The sequence below is a fragment of the Equus przewalskii genome, chromosome 4 (assembly GCF_037783145.1).
Source record: "Equus przewalskii isolate Varuska chromosome 4, EquPr2, whole genome shotgun sequence".
Lineage (NCBI taxonomy): Eukaryota > Metazoa > Chordata > Mammalia > Perissodactyla > Equidae > Equus > Equus przewalskii.
The window spans coordinates 102,775,420-102,789,411 of record NC_091834.1 but is presented as its reverse complement, the minus strand read 5'-3'; the positions used below and the strand labels follow the sequence as shown (position 1 = coordinate 102,789,411).

The window sequence follows — 13,992 nt, the reverse complement described above, 5'->3', positions numbered from 1 at the left end:
GAAACCACAAATACTAGAAGAAAACAAGGGTAAATTCCTGTACTATCTGGAAGTGGGCAAACTTTTCTAGCTATGACTGAAAATTCAGAAACAATATCGGAAAAGATAGATAAACTAGATTACATAAAAACAAAGCAAAAAAAAGAGAGAGCAAAAGATACTAAAAGAAAAGTAAAAAAGAAAAATGAGAAAATAGAAAAAATACTTGCAACCTGGCTCATAGACAAAAAGGCAGTATCTCCCTATTAGTTACCTATTGTGTACAACAGATTACCACAAACTTAGTGGCTTAAAGCAACACAAATGTGCTACCTCACAATTTCTGAGAATCAAGGGTCTGAGCACAGCTTAAACAGATCATCTGCTCAGGGTCTCACAAGGCTTCAAGCTAAGCATGAGTCAAGCTGCACTCTCATCTGGAGGCCTGACTGGGGAAGAACTGGTACCAAACTCAGCAAGGTTGTTGGCAGAATTCATTTCCTTGTGACCGTTTGACAGACAGGCCCTGGCTTTTTAATGGCTGTCTGCTGGAGGCTGCCCTTAGACCCTACAGGTTGCCTGCAGCTCCTTGCCACATGGGCTTCACCAACATGGTCCCTAACTTCATTAAGCTGACAATGAGGAGTCCCCTACTCCAGCCTGCTTAAGACGGATTCTTATATAACATAATATGGTCACAGGAGTGACATCCTATCATCTTTGCCATATAACCTAAACTTACTAAGAAACTGACATTCTATCACCCTCACCATATTCTGCTAGTTAAAAGCAAGTCCTGGGGCTGGCCCCGTGGCCAAGTGGTTAAGTTTGCACACTCAGCTTCAGCAGCCCAAGGTTCACCAGTTTGGACCCTGGGTGCAGACCTAGCACCACTCAAGCCATGGTGTGGCGGGTCCACACAGAGGAACTAGAACAACCTACAACCAGGATATACAATTACGCACTGGGGCTTTGGGGAGAGAAAAAAAAAAGCAAGTCCTAGGTCTCACCCTTACTCACAGGGAAGGAACAACACAAAGTGAGGGAACTAGGTGTCAGGAAATCATTGAGGATCACCTTAGGGTCTCATCAGTCTCGAATAAAAGATTCTAACAATAAAGAAAAGGACCAACCACCCTATAGACCATTCACAGAAAGAGAAACACAAACGGTTCCTAACCGTATGAAAAAATGATCAACCTTGCTCATAATAAGAGAAATGCAAATTAAAACCACACTGAGATACCATTTTGCACTTGTTTGATTTATAAAAATCCAAAAGCGTGACAACACATTCTGACAGCGGGGCTACAGAGAAACTCTTACATGTGGTATAGCTTTTACGCAGGGCAATTTGGCAACATCTAGTAAAACTACATATGCATTTAACCCTTTGACCTAGCCGTATCACTCCTCAGAGTTTATCCCACAAGGGTAAAAAAGGGAAACAATGTATGTACAAGGCTATTCACTACAGGACTATCTGTAATAGCAAGAGGCTGGAATCAATCCAATTGATTAGTCTGAATAGTTTGTTCAATTGGTTGAACAAACTAAGAAATATCCACACCACAGAATAACATGCAGCTGTAAAAAAGGAAAGAGAAATATCTCCAAATATTACTGTGGCTTAAATGCTAAGATACGTTGTCAGGTGAAAAAAGTAAGATAGAGAAGAGTATATATAGAATTCTATATATAAATATATCTACATACACACACTTAACTGCTTATATTATAAAACAAAGGAAGGATAAAGCAAAGGAAGGACAAGGCATAATATTGAGTTGGTTTCTAGCATTCCCCATAAACCATAAAAAAAAAAAGTTGATACCCATTAGGAGGGAGGAAAATAGAATAGAGAGGCAGGATTAAAAGCAAGACTTCATCTTTATAGGTGAAGGGCAGCCCTGCACTACAATGCAATCCAGGAAACCAGTAAAATGTGTATACAAAAATACGCAAATAACAATTTAAGCACATAGCTTTAGTCTGTTCAAAAACCAAACTTATTATCGCTACTGTTAGTATCTACTGTTGTTATATCAAAATGCTTTTCGGCAAACTACATAGGTCAGAGAGGTCTAAAATCTCACAAGATCTCACTCAATATAAATTCCATCATCATTATCAGATTAGAGTTGAGGGGTATTTCTCAATGGCACAACAGTTTGAGCGAGGAAGACCCATTCTGAGAAGCTTTTTTCAGAGTCATTTTCTATTAACAAAGAACAAAGTGCAAAGTACACACTAGCTTCTAAAGTATGCTCCATAAAGTAAATTACATAAAGCTGACTAAAACAATGCCTGTTATGCAATGTCACTCTAAAGATAATTTAAATCATTCCATGCATCTTCCACTCATAGATTATTAAATGTACTAAACAATCTCACATTTTTCTTCTAAAAATCATTAAATAATCCTAAAGATAAGGCTATTACTAGGAACACAGTAGGAGCTACATGCTAGATACCACACAAAGTGCCAGAAATTAATATTTTAAACTCTGTCATTATGCTAAAAAATCAGAAAATACAGATGAATAAAAAGTTAAAAATTAAAAACCACCTGAAATCTCACCACTATTAATGTTTTGCTGCAAATTCTGCTACTTATTTTTAATCTCTCTATACTATCTATATAAAATGTTATACTGCTATTGGAAATTACCAAAAACTAAATTAAATAGACTCAGATTATTGGCATAATGCATAATTTTCTGTTTACTTTTCTTCATTTAAAATATTTTTTACAAAGAATATGTATTTCTTTAATAATCAAGGTAAAAAAATTCTTAGGAAAAAATTTCCTAACTTAAAAATATAGGAAGAAATTTGGAGAGGATTACATATTTAAAGGCTTTGAATGAAGTATGATGGCCTCTTCTTTTAACCTCAGAAGCAAAGAGGATTTTAGCACACTAAAAGGAAGAAATATTTTAATTCTATTAATTTGTTAAAAATTTGAGAATAAAATTTGAACACTGAGCAAATATTCTAAAAGCACAAGTAAAAAACTGTTTTTCCTCTATGAACCATTATCTGGTCTGTAATTCATATGCCTCTTTTAACATCCATCTTATTTTACTAAAAGACTAAGACAATTCTGTTTAACTGAACAGAACAGCTGTCATTTTTCTTCACTACAAAATAATTTTCAAAATACTTAATGAAGTTTAAAACGTCTTTCTTTAAATGTTAAATATTTACCTTTCAGTAATTTCCAGCTATTTTCTCATCAGTATACTCTATATTCCAAACTGTCAGACAGCAAACTTTTTTAGCTTTTTCCATAAAAGAGACATATTCATTTTTTAACTCAGCTACAGCCATGTGAGTACAAATATTGATTTACAACAGTGTCCTTCCTACACACCCCGGTGAAATTACCAGGTGATGACAACACACAAATACAATTATTCCTTCTCATTCCTTATCCACCTTGGAAGACTAGAAGAAAACACTGCCACCAACATCTTTCATAATTACAAATAAGGAGATTATTGAATTAGGAAAGGTTCAGAGCAAATTCCAGACATCATATGCTCCCTGGGAATAATCCTTTGACATCCCTCAGATATTTATGAATCTCCTCTCTATAAGAAAATCAAGAACATAAACACACATAGTGTCTATATATTATATCTCAAACGCAGAGGAAAACCACATGGTAATGTCGATGGGAGAACGAAGCAAATTTAATACTAAAGAAAAGGAAACTGAAAGGACAGACAACATTACAAATGACAAAGCATCTAAAATAACCAAACTTGGGACACCTGGTTGACCAGTGAATAAGGGCTGGTAGAGGCTGGCCTTTATTCTTTAACACCCTCTCTGATCAAATGCCAAAGTAGAAAGTAGCAGCCCTCCCTGGTTAAGACCTGTAGAAAACAACAAGCAGAAAGCGACCACAGCCTCATAAAGGCCTGCACACCAAACATTTATTTCATGGGATCATTACATTCAATATCTTTCTAACTACATATTCTACTATATATATCAAACCTTTTTTATTATGATCTGTCATATTCTAATTCATTCATTTCTGAGCACAGCGTCCATTCAAGATTGCCAGGCATGCTCAGGAAAAGCCCTGACCGCAGCTGTCTTTTTTTCAGTTCCAACAGAAACAGCCCATATCATGTTAACACGGGGGTCATAAAATTAAATGTGGTCAGAAGCCAAGTAGATAAATGAGGAAAGAGAGAGGAAACACAAGAGTGGTGGGAAGTGGCAGGGCATGTCCCTCACCTAAAGAAATTCAAATTTAAAAACTCCAAGGGGCTGGCCTGGTGGCCGAGTGGTTAAGTTCACGCGCTCCACTTCAGTGGCCCGGGTTTCACCGGTTCAGATCCTGGGCGGGGACCTAGCAGTGCTCATCAGGCCACACTGAGGCAGCATCCCACATAGCACAACCAGAAGGACCTACAACTAGAGTATACAACTATGTCCTGGGGGGCTTTGGGGAGAAGAAGGGAAAAAAAAAGAAGACTGGCAACAGATGTTAGCTCACAAGTCAATCTTAAAAAAATAAATAATTAAAAAAATTAAAACTGCAAAAGTTCTGTTGATCAGCCTTCAGATTGCAACTCCTGAGAGAACTGCATGAACTGAACAGTACTAACCACTTATAACCCAAAAAACATGAAAACTATTATCTCTTGTTCCCCTTCTGCCCATAAAAAGGAAGGTTAAACTCTAAGTACATAAGATGAAGATGAAATAAACGAACAAGAAAAAAAGCTGAGATACCCACATAACTGAGCAAGTAAAATAGCTTTAAGCACAGCCAATATAAACAAGCATACGTACTTCCGTGGTCAACAAGGGCTTCTAGAGCCAGCTTGGTCCTAGGGCCCAAAGAAATACTGGTGGAGTTGACTACCCTTAAACAATAGCTGTTAAGCGTCTTGCTCTGCTAACACTTCATGAGTCTCTTGGGGTATACAGTGCTGACAAAGTGGCTTACATCAAATATGCACATAAGACTAACAAAAAAAGGACAAAATACTGGCCCAGGGTGTGAAATAGAAAGAACAGGCTTCTTACCTTCTTATCCTCTTGATCTTAGAGAAATTAAGTAACTTGCTTTAAAGACAGACAGCTAGGAAGTGGAGAAACTGAGATTTGAATCCCGGTCATCTGATGTCAAACCTACGTCCTTAATCACTTTTTGTTATACCACCTAGAAAGGAAGAGTCCAATGATTTCCTGTTTGCCATTCTTTAAAAAACGTAAGTCATCTAGCGATTTTTTTAAGATAAACTTATGTTTCCACATAAAGATATGGGTAACCTCCCCTTGGGGTTACCTAGAACAACCACACGTCCAGGTCCATAATTATCACTCATAATTATTACGTTTCCCCTTGTACTCTAAAAAGGGTCCTCATCTGCAACCTAAGCATACTGTCGTTCCTAAGGATGCCCTTCACCTGTGAGAGGCTCTCTGCCTATCCATCTGGGGCAGATGGAGTGGGGCTACCTGTGACCATGACTGAGGAGTGCTAGTGAGGGGCTCTGTCCCCTAAATATTCTGCCCAAAATTCCTTTAGGTCTGGAAAGCCTATCTTGTCTTTAGTATTTTTCTCTCAATGAATTTCAATTCAAATGGCAATTACATCCTATTTTCCAATCAAAATCTTTGGAACTCCAGTATATAAATTATATAAATGTGATAAAAGACTGTGTAAATCTTCATGTTAGAAAAACACTTATCCTCAGAATACTGAAAAACACTGCTAAAATTAGAAAGAAAGAGAAGGAGGGAGGGAAGAGGAAGGACGGAAAGTAGGCAGACAGGCAGCAAGCAAGGAACCAACCCACTGTAAAGAAAATGAGCCTCGGACTGTTATTTAGAAGTGGAAAACTTTTTCTAAAAAAATACTTTACCCTGCTTGGGATCCATTATTCTGTGGATTCATATCTTTCATCAGTTTTCAAAATCGTCAGCCATTACCTCTTCAAATATTCCTTCTATTGCATTCTCCCTTCTCTCCTTCTAGGATTCCAATTAAATATATGTTACACTTTCTCACTACATCCTCTAGATTTCTTACACACTCTTCAGTGTTTTCTATCCTTTTTCTCTCTCCTACTTCATTCAGGGAGGTACGATCTTTCTATTGATCTTTCAGTTCATTACTTTTCTAATCTGCTATTAATCCACTGAATTCTTAATTTCAGTCACAGTATTTTTTAAATCTAGTACTTAGTTGATTCTTTTTCAAAACTGCTCTGTCCCTTTACATAATTTCCAGTTCCTTGCTGAAATGTTTAAGTTCAGCTTTAATCTCCATGAACATAGTAAACAATGTTTTATGGTCTGTGCTTTTTCCATTGTGTAAAATGCTGTTTCTACCGTCTGTTATCTGTGTTGATTCTTGTTCAGCTCGTCTCCTGGCATGCCTGATTACATTGACTCGCTTGTGTGCTGGACACCGTATTTGAAAAGTCACTGCAGAAATAACTTGAGGCCTAAGATGACGTTATCTTCCTCTAGAGAGAAGTTTCATTTGCCTCTGTTAGGTGCCTGGGGTCACCAGTAATCTGAGATTATGTTAATCCAATTTCAGCAATTTCTCCTAAATGACTTAGTGGGGCTTCAAGGAAAGGCTAGCATACCCCCAGTCCACTTGTATTTCAGGCTGCAGCCTTTCAAGATTTCCACGTTAACCATGGTGGTTCACCAGGATTCTCACCTATAGCAAGTCCTAGACTGCAGCTTCTGTTCTCTCACCCTGTGAGTCAGTCAACTGCATGGCTCAGATCTCAGCTGCTTTTCCAGAACAGCAAATTCCAATGGCAAGAGTGGCCCCAGGCAAGATGTTCACCTCTCTGGATTTCTATCAGCTTTTAAATCTTAGCCCAAGTAATTCTTTACTATCCTGAAAATTCTCATGCTTTTCAGAAGCATCAACTGGTTTGAACCAGGTTACCCAGTCTGCCATTACCAGAAGTGCAAGGCCAGGGCGACATTCAACACTGTTGATTTTGTATTCCAAAGTGAACAGGCTAGTTATTGCCAAAAAGAGACCATCAGCAAATCGTAACGTGACAGAATCTTGGGCCTTTTTTAGAAAACTCCTTTCTGAATGCAATCTACCACCTCAAGAGGTTTAGAAAGCTGACAAATCTAATCTATCTAGCAAATGGCCAATTTCTATCCTAGCTCATTCAGTTGAATCAAGCTGCAGGAAATTAATATGGCAGACACTGTCATTTGCACATCTTCTTGAGCCTTACCTTCTTGCACAGGTCTGGCTTCCAAGTGCCAGTCCCCACATCTCTGGCCTCTGGAGTCCATCTGCCCATGTGCAGGGAAGGCCCACAAGTATGGGAGAACGTGTTCCTCCCTGGGGGCAGCCTCAACAGTGGACTAGTAAAAATACCCAGCTCCCTCACAACCTCTCCCTCAGGATAACTCTGGCACCTGTATTCTACACTGGCTCCCAGAGTACCCCCGAACGATTAAGCTGTATTTGCCCAGAGTGGAAACTGGCGTGACTTGTACCCTTTACTGGCTGACTTTCCTACCTCTCACTTCCTCATTCCCCTACTGGTGTGTCCTGGGACTACCTCACAAATAAACAATGTGGATTTGAATTTCTATCTCAGGATTTGCTTCTGGAGGAACCCAAACTAATAAAATCAGGTTTCAGCAGAAAAAGAGACAACTAGACAAATTCTTACACATCCTAATTTTTATTTCTAAATAGAAAATCTAATAAAGACAGAACTTTTATTGCCTAGAAAACACAAAATAATGCACACAAAAAGCTTTTCTGAAGAGTTACAAGATATTTTTACGCCTGCAAGAAAAGAACATTTCCAAGTGATGAGCTTTTCTAAGGAAAGCAAAAGCTATCATGCAATGTAGCTTGAAATCATTATTAATCAGATGATAAACATAAAATAGCAAATTTAGCCTACATGATCAAACCTAGTTACAACACCGCAGTCCTGGACCTCTGCATCTAGTTCACTCAAGATGATAACAAGTCATAAAATCTAAGTTAAAAAGAATGGGGGTGACTTCTGGTTTCAGCTCTAACATGAAAAGAGCTTAGAAGTTATCATTCCCATCTGTACAACAAGAAAAAGTTGGACAAACGGATGGGACTCATCAGAGAACTGAAGTTACATGGCAAAATGCCACCGAAAATCTGGAGACACACAGCTGAGATCTGCTTACCTGGAGCAGAGGCTGCTGGAGCCATAAACTGGTGCTGGAGGCTGGGCGTGAACTGGTGTGAGAGTGAGAAACTCCCGGGATGCAGTTTGGGGGTGGGGGGCGCACACAGTTCTGTGGTCCTCACCATGAAGGTGAAGATCCCAGAAAGACCCCCTCCTGACCCTAGTAGGGAAGGGGAAGAATAACCATTGTGAAATACACCCACGGCCGTCTCCACAACTAAGGCATATGCTCCAGGGGAAAAGATACTGTCAGAGCGCTCTCCTGGGTGAGAAGAGGCATTCCTCCCACTCCAGCCCCTTCTAGCCTTCCAGCCAGACCCAAGGGGGGAAAGATAATCAACAAAGGTCAAGGCTTCCAGGAAAGAGATTGGAAACACTGCAGCTAGGGAAGGGAGCAGGTTTTAGGGGAAAAAACTACACGTCTGGAGAACAGTTGTGCAGGTCATGGCCCTGAGACACAGGCTGAGATTCAATCAGAAGATGACAGAGCTCTTATCTCCCTGACACTTTACCACCACATCAACAGGGCTCCAAACAGATTAAAGGTGGGTTACAGCTGAAGGAGCTGCAAGACACGGACTCTCAGGAAGAGTACTTGGAAAACCCCAAAGTCAAGAGGGCAGATAAAAACAAGGAGACAAGAAGAATTTGAAGGCTCTGGCATCTGTAGTAGCTACAGCAAACATGAAGCACAGCCAAACCCCTATTAGTTCCTATTACTTGATACAACATGTCAGGCCTTCAAAAACAACACCACAAAAATATAAGGCATACCAAAAGGCAAGGGAAAAGACAGTCTGGGGAAACAAAGCAATCATTAGAGCAGACTCAGATGACACAGACTTTGGGATTATCAAACAGGGAACTTAAAATATCTGTAATTAATATGTTATGAGCTCTAACGGAAAAAAAAAGACAATATGTAAGCACAGATGGATATTGTAAAAACAGAGATGGAAACTCTAAGAATCAAAAGGAAATGCTAAAAATCAAGACCACTGTAACAGCAACGAAGAATGCCTGTCACGGGCTCATCAACAGACTCCACACAGCCGAAGAAAGAAACAGGGAGCTTGAATATAGGTCAATAAATACTTCTCAAACTGAAAACTGAAACACAAAGAGGGGAAAGAAAGAAAAAACCAGAACATCCAAGAACTGTGGATAATAAATTGTGTTGTTTTACATCACCAAATTTGTGTTATTGTTACTAATAGGAATAGGTAACTAATATACACTAAGAGAGGAGATTAAAGTTAAATCAAATAAAATGCCTAATTAAAAAGCAACAAAGGTGGGGCAGGCCCTGTAGCGTAGTGGTTGAGTTCAGTGCACTCTGCTTCGGTGGCCTGGGTTCAAGGGTTCGTATCCCAGGTGAGGACCTACACCACTCGTCAGCCATGCTCTGGCAGCAACCCATATATAAAAGCAGAGGAAGACTGGCACAGATGTTAGCTCAAGGCTAATCTTCCTCAGTGCAAACAAAACAAAGAAAGGGAAAACCAACGAATACAAAACACAAACATGGAAGGTATTAATCCAACTATATGAATAACCACTTCAAATGTGAATAGTCTAAATACACCAATCAAAAGATTGTCACAGTGGACAAAACAAAACATGATCCGCTATATGTTGTCTACAAGCAACTAACTTTAAAAACTTAGATATGTTAAAAGTAAGGTGATGGAAACATATACCAGTCTAATACTAATCAAAAGAAAGCTGAAGTAATTATATTAATTTGAGACAAAGCAAATTTTGTCTGATAATCATGGGTGAGGAGGGTTTATTTATATAAGAATAAAGAGGACAATTCTCCAAAAAGACTTAACAATCTTGAACATGTATGCACCTAACAAGAGGGTATGAAAACCCATGAAGCAGGGGCCAGCACAGTGGCCTAGTGGTTAAGTTTGTGTGCTCTACTTCAGCAGCCCAAGGTTCACAGGTTCGGATCCTGGGTGCAGACCTACAACCACTCATCAAGCCATGTGGTGGTGGTGGCCCACATACAAAATGATGTTAGCTCAAGGACAATGTCCTTCACCAAAAAAGGAAAAAAGAAACAAACAAAAACTGAGCAAAATGAAGAGAAAGAAAGAAATCCACTAGTATAGAGACTCCAACAACACTGTCAGCAATTGATGGATCAAGTCAATAGAAAATCAGTAAGGAAAGAGATGACCTGAATAGCCCTATCAACTTGATCTAATTGACATTTATAGAAAACTCTATCCAACACCCAAATACACACATTCTTTTCTGGCTCACAATGTAGACCAATGTAGACCACATTCTGGGCCATAAAACACCCTTTAACAGATTTAAAAAAATAGAAATCATACAAAGTATGTTCTTAAATACAATGGAATTAAACTAGAAATTAGTAACAGAAAGCTAAAAAATCCTCAGCTATCTGGAAATTAAACAGTCTCAAGAAAAATTAAAAATATTTTTGAACTGAAAATAAAAATACAATTATTAAAATTTGTGAGATGCAGCAAAAGCAGAGCTTAGAGGGAAATTTATAGCATTCAATGCATATATTAGAAAAGAAGAAAGATCTGAAATCAATAACCTAAGCTTCCACCTTAGAAAACCAGAGAAAGAGGAGCAATTTAAGCCTAAGTCTACCAGAAGAAAATAGATAACAAAAATTAGAGCAGAAACCAATGAAACTGAAAACAGAACAGTAAGAGAAAAATTAGTGAAACTGGTTCTTTAAAAAGAAAGCTGGGGGGGCCAGCCCCGTGGCCGAGTGGTTAAGTTCGCAGGCTCGGCTTTGGCAGCCCAGGGTTTCGCTGGTTCAGATCCTGGGCACGGACATGGCACCACTCATCAGGCCATGGTGGTGTCCCACATAGCACAACCAGAGGCGCTCACAACTACAATATAAAACTATGTACCAGGGGGCTTTGGGGAGAAGAAAAAGGAAAAAAAAGATTAGCCACAGATGTTAGCACAGGTGCCGATCTAAAAAATAAAAAAATAAAAAATAAATAAGAAGAAAGCTGGTTCTTTAAAAAGATCAATGAAATCGATAAACTTCTAGGCAGGCTACCAACATCAGAAATGAAGGAGGGAACATCACTACTGATCCCACGGACATTAAAAGGATAATAAAAAAATACTACAAACAACTCTATGCCTGCAAATACGATAAGTTAAAACGAAATAAACCAGGGCCGGACCTGTGGCTGAGTGGTTAGGTTCGTGTGCTCCGCTTTGGCAGCCCAGGGTTTCGCTGGTTCAGATCCTGGGTGTGGACATGGCACCGCTTGCCACAACTAGAAGGACCCACAACTAAAAAAAATATATACAACTATGTACCGGGGGGCTTTGGGGAGAAAAAGGAAAAATAAAATCTTTAAAAAAAAAAAATTCCTTGAAACTATCAAGACTGACACACAAAAAACTGCACACAAACGTTTATAGCAGCTTTATTCATAATTGCAAAAACTTGGAAGCAATCAAGATGTCCCTCAAAAGGTGAATGGAGAAACAAACTGTGGTACATCTGTACAATGGAATATTATTCTACAAAAAAAAAGAAAGAAAGAAAAACTATTAAGTCACACAAAGATATAGAAGAATCTTAAGTACATTTTATTAAGAAGTCAGCTTGGAAAGGCTACATACTGTATGATTCCAATTAGATGACATTCTCGAAAAGGTGAAATTACAGAGATGATAAACAGATTTGGTGGTTGCCAGAGGCTCAAAGGGTGAGGAGGGGAGGGCTGAGGAGGAGAAGCACAGGAGATTTTCTTTTAGGGTAGTTACACTAAGGAAGTTAAACTAAGCAAGGGCAGAAGGCTAGACTAATCCACGTGGTAATGAATTACAGTTCAAGACATCAGTATGAACACGTTTATCTTAACATGTGAGCTTTAGATACAGATGGTTACACATATAAATATTTACAGATATGTATATACAAGGATTAGTACGTACATATATATTTCCTTGCTTGTTAGCTGAGAGGGCCTAGAAGAATGACACCCAGTAACAAGAAGCACACCTAGTGCCCAAATCTTGGTTTCTAATAGCATTCTCCAATAAAAGGAATCAAGGCTCCCTGAAGAAAAGACCGATTCTAGGACTGGGGCAGGAAATATACAATATGAGCCTGGAGCGCCTTGTATTGCCAGAAAGTAAGGAAGTGCCACAAAAGGAAAAAAACCCACACAAACCCACAATGACGGAGGTATGTCAAAGGAACAGATGGAATCACTGAAAGAGTTCACAATGGCCACAGCTAGAGCAATCTGAGCAACAAAATAAAGTGGTATTGCATTATAATCCAAAGTATAAGACAAGTATTGGTAAGTTCATACTAATATACATCACGAATAAATAATAAATAGGGTAGGATAAAACATACCTCCCTGGAGAAGTCCAAGTAATTTATCTAGATAGTCTGTCCTCAAGAAAGTGGAACATAACTTCCATTCCTTAAGTGTGGGCTGTGCAAAGGGACTTCTCTTGAAAGAGTACAGTAGAAAAAGAGGAGAGAAAGGGTAACTTCACAGTGGAGAAACCTGGTAAACACTACCTCAGCCGAGTGAGCACGATGAACCATCTGACCACAGTATGTACCCTTGACACACTGTGATGAGAATGGCATTTTACCTTTGTGGTCTTCCTTCCCAAAATCCATATTCCCAATATAATTGTGAGAAAAACATGAGACAAATCCCAACTAACAGACATTCTACAAAATACCTGACCAAGATTCCTCAAAACTGTCAAGGTCATCAAAAATAAGGGAAGTCTGACAAACTGTCACAGCCAAGAAGAGTGTAAGAAGACATGATGACTAAATACAATGTGGTGTCCTGGACGGGACCCTTAGTTTTTACCTAACATGCTTACAAGAGAAAAAGGACATTAGGTAAAAGCTAAGAAAATCTGAATAAAGTATGGATGTTAGTTACTAACAATGTATCAATATTAGTTCATTAACCGTGCTAAGTGTGCTACACTAACCTAAGCTGGTACTAACGGGAAACAGTATGGGATATGTAAGAGCTCTCAGTACTATCTTCGCAGTTTTCTGTAAATCTAAAACTACTCTAAAATAAAAAGTTTATTAAAAAATAGATTAACAGTCAGAATGGAACTTGTTTTATACTACTAAAATCACCTAAGCCTATGAAACCTGAGATTTGCTTCTAATTAACCAATAGGAGGTAAGATAGGTGGGCTTATAGATGAAAAAAGATTGACTATTAATAGATTTTTAAAATCTATTAATTTTTAAATCTGAAATATTCCATAAAAGAACTTTTAAATATACACACATATATGACATATAGACATATATATATCCTCCATCTCATATATATATCACCCAACAAAGAAATGCTCCTGACTCTTATATTAAGGTATTGAACTCTGTATGTATGTTGGCTTCTAGGGGTTATAATATCCTTATACAATTTAGTCTCAACTAATTCCTTTCCATGGAGTCAAAGGCACAGGTTCTAGCAGTCTGTCCTTGTGGGTTTCGTGTGTATTTGTATATAACTACTTTCTCCTCACTTCTGCTTCCTCCTCATTATTTAATACAAGTTTCATTGGAGATTACAATTCAGTCTTTAGATAACAACGTTGACACGGGAATGCGTGTTGAAGGGTGTCAATAGATGCAGAGTAGCCAGAAGGGTAGATGGTGCCAGGGAAGTTAGAGTGTTGGCGCTCCAAGTTCATTCTCCGTACTCCACTCCAGTGGTTCTCAGCCAGGGGCTGAGATATTTGGCAGTGTCTGGGAAAATCTGGCAACTCCTGTGGTCTTTTGGCAATATTTGGA

At 38.7% G+C, this 13,992-nt stretch overlaps 1 protein-coding gene across 14 annotated transcripts in view; it reads right to left on the bottom strand.

Moving 5' to 3' along the window:
• Positions 1 to 13,992, bottom strand: part of GALNT11 (polypeptide N-acetylgalactosaminyltransferase 11) — a 53,727-nt gene that overhangs the window by 36,140 nt on the left and 3,595 nt on the right. For 5 of the 14 annotated variants that reach the window (XR_011539350.1, XR_011539346.1, XM_070616917.1 and 2 more), the window contains exon 2: positions 5,032 to 5,167. The exons of 7 other annotated variants lie outside the window; for them this stretch is intronic. The gene's annotated coding sequence lies outside the window, so the exon portion shown is untranslated. Of the gene's footprint in view, positions 1 to 5,031; positions 5,168 to 8,175; positions 12,079 to 13,992 lie in introns of those variants that run through there. 2 more of the 14 variants (XR_011539347.1, XM_070616919.1) reach the window with 2 other exon arrangements.